Source organism: Oryctolagus cuniculus, chromosome 2 (assembly GCF_964237555.1).
Source record: "Oryctolagus cuniculus chromosome 2, mOryCun1.1, whole genome shotgun sequence".
Taxonomy (NCBI): Eukaryota; Metazoa; Chordata; class Mammalia; order Lagomorpha; family Leporidae; genus Oryctolagus; species Oryctolagus cuniculus.
The window spans coordinates 141,156,276-141,162,112 of NC_091433.1; the positions used below are offsets into that span (position 1 = coordinate 141,156,276).

The following is a 5,837-nucleotide window of genomic DNA, read 5'->3' on the forward strand; positions in this document are numbered from 1 at the left end:
TCTGTATGTAAGCCAATCTAACTGGAGTGAGGTGAAATCTCATTGTGGTTTTGATCTGCATTTCCCTGATGGCTAGGGATCCTGAGCATTTTCTCATGTGTCTGTTGGCCATTTGGATTTCCTCTTTCGAAAAATGTCTGTTAAGGTCATTGGCCCATTTTTTTATTGGGTTGGTTGTTTTGATTCTGTGGTGTTTTTTGATCACTGTGTAGATTCTAGTTGTTAATCCTTTATCTGTTGTGTAGTTTGCAAATAATGTCTCCCATTCTGTTGGTTGCCTCTTCGCTTTCCTGACTGTTTCCTTTGCTGTTAAGAAACTCTTCAATTTGAGGTAATCCCATTTGTTTATTTTATCTTTGATTACCCGTGCCTCTGGGGTCTTCTCCAGGAATTCTTCGCCTATTCTGATATCTTGAAGGGTTTCCCCTATGCTCTCAATTAGTTTCATGGTGTCGTGGCACATCTCTAGTTCTTTGATCCATGTTGAGTGGATTTTTGTATAAGGTGTAAGGTGTAAGGTAGGGGTCTTGCTTCATACTTCGACATGTGGACATCCAGTTTTCCCAGCACCATTTGTTGAAGAGGCTGTCCTTGTTCCAGGGGTTGGTTTTAGGTCCTTTGTTGAATATGAGTTGGTTATAGATGTTTGGATTGGAGATCACATTTTTTAAAACATTAACTTGGGTACATGTGGGGAACAGGGCCCGTCTCCTGTAACATGGCAGGGCCCATCGCCCGGGAGACAAATAAGTACTAAGACTGTGGACAAATAAATACTGAGGACAAATACTGAGATTATCGAGACTAGACTAAACTACTGGAACTGCTAAGACTAACTCTATGCATCTGATCTCCCACCATATGGCACTGAGAGGGAGTAAACAACTTCCACACAGCTGCCTCACCAATTCGACTAACAAGCTGCAGGAGCTGATCCTGCCCCTGATTGGAGGAGAGCAGCGTGCTCAGCATGTGGAGAGAGAACGCCAGCAGAGTTGGGATTGGTGGAAGAGGACTATAAAGGAGGAGAGAGACAACATGCAAGAGGAACATCTGAGGAACCCCTGAGAGAGCCGGTCGGCAGTATGCCGCTCCTCCGCGGAAGCGGGGAAGCGGCGGGGGTGCCGCCCCTCCGTGGAGGCAGGGGTGGGGTGGGGTGGCGGCAGCTAATCTGGGGAGGACCAGGAAGAAACAACAGCAAATCCGTTGCCGCTCCTCCATGAGCCTGCAGAGCAAGCGACAGGTACAGTTGGAAAACAAAGTATTTAACTCTGGTGAGCTACCTGTGGAGGGGGATGGGCAATTTTAATATGCTTCATCTTGATCATTTATGTCTTCCAAATTTTCTTCAATAAATAAATTGGTTTTTAACTGTGTTTTCAGCATTTGTTTTTAGCTAGTTACAAATCGAACTTAGAGAAAAGTCATCTGGGACTTTGTCAGAGTGGTGAGGTCTGCTCGTGTTCATGCCTTTGCCCAGATGGGAAGAGCTAGAATGCTCTTTGCAGGTTTAGGGAACACAGAGGGGCCACTTGGGAAGCTGAGGCCCTCCACTCGGACGGCCAGTGTCAGGAAAGGTTTGTGGGGATGTGGGGTACAGACAATTTGGGAGATTCTGAAGAATTTAGGACTTGGTAAAATAAAGAAAAACAGGCATCAACGTTTCAAGAACACTGAGGGGAAAATAAGGGGGGAAAGATGGAAAAATATTAAGCACGGACAGTGATTATTGGAACTCTGGAATGTTCCCTGATCAAGGAAACACTCGTCTGCACTTCTAAAACATCAAGCTTGAAAGTGTGAAGAATTACTCCAGTGCAGACCCTGAGTTCAGTTAGCCAGCTCGGTTGTCTCCCCTAAACTCTAATATTTATTTTTTCTAAATTATATTGCTGAAGTCTGAAAATGAGGTTAAATGCCCAGAGAGCATGAGATTATTTACATCCTTGACCAAGAGATCATACGTAAAAGAAAATAAAAAGAGATTTTTAAAAAAGATTCCTGCCAGCTCCATGGCTCAATAGGCTAATCCTCCATCTGCAGTGCCGGCACCCCAGGTTCTAATCCCAGTTGGGGCACTGGATTCTGTCCTGGTTGCTCCTCTTCCAGTCCAGCTCTCTGCTGTGGCCCGGGAGGGCAGTGAAGGATGGTCCAAGTTCTTGGGCCCTGCACCCGCATGGGAGACCAGGAGAAGCACCTGACTCCTGGCTTCTGATCAGCGCGGTGCGCCGGCTGCAGCAGCCATTGCGGGGTGAACCAACGGTAAAGGAAGACCTTTCTCTCTGTCTCTCTCTCTCACTGTCCACTCAGCCTGTCAAAAAAGAAAAAAAAAAAGATTCCTCTGAGGGGCCAACATTGTGGCATAGTGGATAAAGCTACCACCTGCAGTACGGACATCCCATATGGATGCTGGTTCAAGTCCTGGCTGCTCCACTTTGACTCCAGCTTTCTGCCGTGGCCTGGGAAAGCAGTGGAGGATGGCCCAAGTCCTCCCACATGGGAGACCTGGAAGAAGCTCTTGGCTCTTGGCTTCAGATCAGCGCAGCTCTAGCCGTTGCGGCCATCTGGGGAGTGAACCAGCGGGTGGAAAGACCTCTCTCTCTGTCTCTACCTCTGCCTCTCGATGGCTCTGCCTTTCAAATAAATAAATAAATCTTTAAAGAAAAATAAAAAGATTCATCTGAGTAAAATCGAGCTTCAAGTCCTGCTGATATATGGAGGCTTCTAAAGGACAGAAGAAGGAACACATCAGCATCTTCCCTGGACCAGCACTCTCTGCCTGGGTCTATGAGAGACCCAACCCCCAAACTGCAGACCCTCCTCAAGGCTCTCTGAGGCAGGACATGGAAGGGCACAGCCTTGGAACTGTGGCCCAGCCAGAACCTCTACCCAACAGTGAATTGGTCAGTTGGTAAAATCTGCATTCATAATCAACTATAATCAGAAACCAAAGATATTTGTTTGTACATCTTGGAAGACACATTCCAGATTTCCCAAAGAAATGCTTGAAGGAATTAGTTCATCAAAATTGAAGTTATCTGCAATTTGGGAAACTCATTTCATGCTTCTAAAGGGATATATATATATATATATATATATTTAGATTGATTTATTTATTTGAAAGACGGATACATAGAAGGAGAGAGAGAACTAATCCATTCGCTGGTTCACTCCCCAAAAGATTGCAATGGCCGCTGGAGCTGGGCCAATCCAAAGCCAGGAGCTTCTTCCAGGTCTCCCACGCAGGTGCAGGGACCCGAGGACTTAGGCCATCTTCCACTGTTTTCCCAGGCACATTAGCAGGTAGTTGGTTCAGAAGTGGAGCAGCCAGGGCTCGAACCTGCGCCCATATGTGATGCCGGCACTGCAGGTGGCGGCTTTACCCACTATGCCACAGTGCCGACCTCGTGAAGGGATATATTATGGGCATTGCTTTATTTTGTAGGTTAACATCTCTCTCATTATGTGAAATGGTTTGCCCTGGAACCACATCGCAACCATCATGCAGTCTAAGAGTAATTATCAGCTCTTTTCTGCTATCTAAGCCATAGCCACAATAAAATATTAAAACTATAAATAATATATTAATCTGTTAACTTTTTGAGAAGTGTTTTTCTAGGCATACGTGCCGATGGGAGAAATGTTTAATCATATAATTTTCAATTTTCCCAAGCAAAAGGACTTCAAAACCAAAGAAAGAAAAGATCCTCCATAGCATCCAGCTACACTGGGGCAGGCTTTGGACTAGCAGTTGAACTGCAGATTGACTCGCCCCACACCCATGTCAGACCGTCTAGATTCGAGTTCTGCCTCTGTTCCCAATTTCAGCAGTCTGCTAATATGCACCCTGGGAGACAGCATGTAGCTGGGTCCCTGTCATCCACAATGAGAGACCCAGATTGAATTTCTGGCTCCCGGCTTGGGCACCCCCATAACCCTCATCTCAGGGCCACTATGAGCATTTGGGGGAGTGAATCAGCAGGTGGAAGCTCTCTGTCTCCATCTGTCTCCATCTCTCTACCTTTCAAATAAAATGAAAATAAATAAATAAAAATTTTAAGAAATAAATTTTTAAAGGTTTATTTATTTACCTGAAAAGCAGAGTTACAAAGAGGGAGAGAGAAAGAGGTCTTCCATCTGCTGGCTTACTCCCCAGATGGCCACAAAGGCCGAAGCTGTGCCAGTCCAAAGGCAGGAGCCAGGAACTTCTTCCAGGTCTTCCATGCAAGTGCTGGGGCTTGGACCATCTTCCACTACTTTCCCAGGCCATAGCAGAGAGTTGGACTGGAAATGGAGCAGCCGGGATTGGAACCGGTGCCCATATGGGATGCCAGCACTGCAGGTGGCATCTTTACCCACTATGCCACAGCATCGGGCCCCAACAAAGAAAATTTTAAAAGCTGAACTTCCTGTTTTAGCCTTAAGGAAACAATAAAGTGTTAGCCATTTCGTTTTGGAAACAACATAGACATAATGTCATTCTATGTTAATTTCACCAAATCACTCAAAATAAAAAGGACTTCAACCTGTGAAATGGAGCAGTAGAAAGAAACTCACGTGATAATTGACCACTGTTTCAGCCTGCTTCTGCAGCTTTCTTCCATTTGTTATTAAACAGATATTTGTATTAGGGGCCTACTATTGGGAGAGAGATTATGGCACAGCAGGTAAAGCCACCACTTAGGATGCCCACAGCTCATACTGAAGTGCCAGTTTGAGTCCCTGTTAACTCCACTTCTGATCAGCTTCCTGCTAAAGCACCTGAAAAGGAAGCAATTGTGGCCCAAGTAAGTTAGTCCCTGCCACCCATGTGGAAGACCTTGATGAAGCTCCTGGCTCCTGGCTTTGGTCTGGCCCAGCCCTGGCTGTTTCAGCCATTTGGGGAGTGAACCAGTGGATGGAAGAGCGCGCTCTCTCGCTCTCTGTCTCTCTGCCTTTCTGTAACGCTGCCTTTCAAGTAAATAAATAAATCTTTTAAAATAATAAAGGTGAGGGCAGAATAGTGGGAGCTCTCAGGAGCGAAGGGCTTGCCACTGTCCAGGGGACCACAGTTGGGTGTGTATTTGATCTCTTAGCCCTCTGGGTTGAGCTTCTTCTCAGCTACCATATCCTCAAGTTCATTCACATCAAACTTGGTAAAGCCCCACTTCTGTGAGATGTGGATCTCCTGGTGGCCAGGGAACTTAAACTTGGCCTCAAGTAGTACAATCTCAACTCTGAGTTTCTTGTTCTGCAGGTTGGTGCCGATGGACATGAGGACTTGGCCAACGTGAACCCTGGTCGCCACGCCCTGGAGCTCTCCCAAAGTTCCCAGCATACCTGTCTGGAGCCTAGATTAGGAAGCACGTGGGGTAGGAGGCATGAATGGAGGCATGAATGTCCGCTGCAAAGGGCTGCCTCCAAGGTCCCACCGGGCAGCCCATACAAGCAGTAGGTTGTGTACACTCCCTAGGTGGCTGCTGTTTGTGGCCACAGCACATCAGGCCCCCCTAAAGAAAGGGGAGTCATTAGCTCAGTTGGACGTGAGGCTTTCAAAAATTTTTATACCAAAATAAAATATATATTTTTTAAGTTTATTTGACAGGTAGAGTTAGACAGTGAGAGAGAGAGACAGAGAGAAAGGTCTTCCTTCTGTTGGTTCGCCCCCTCAAATGGCTGCTATCTGAAGTCAGGAGCCAGGTGCTTCCTCCTGGTCTCCATGCAGGTGCAGGGCCCAAGCACTTGGGCCATCCTCCACTGCCTTCCCAGGCCACAGCAGAGAGCTGGACTGGAAAAGGAGCAGCCGGGACTAGAACCTGGATGCCAGCGCCACAGGCAGAGGATTAACCAAGTGAGCC

At 46.7% G+C, this 5,837-nt stretch overlaps 1 non-coding gene across 1 annotated transcript; it reads right to left on the bottom strand.

The window, feature by feature from the left end:
• Window positions 1-5,391: 5,391 nt before the first annotated feature.
• On the bottom strand, window positions 5,392-5,526 carry LOC127490443 (small nucleolar RNA SNORA70). Its single transcript, XR_007918393.1, has one exon. It is a non-coding gene; the product is annotated as a small nucleolar RNA SNORA70 (small nucleolar RNA).
• Between the last annotated feature and the right edge of the window lie 311 nt (window positions 5,527-5,837).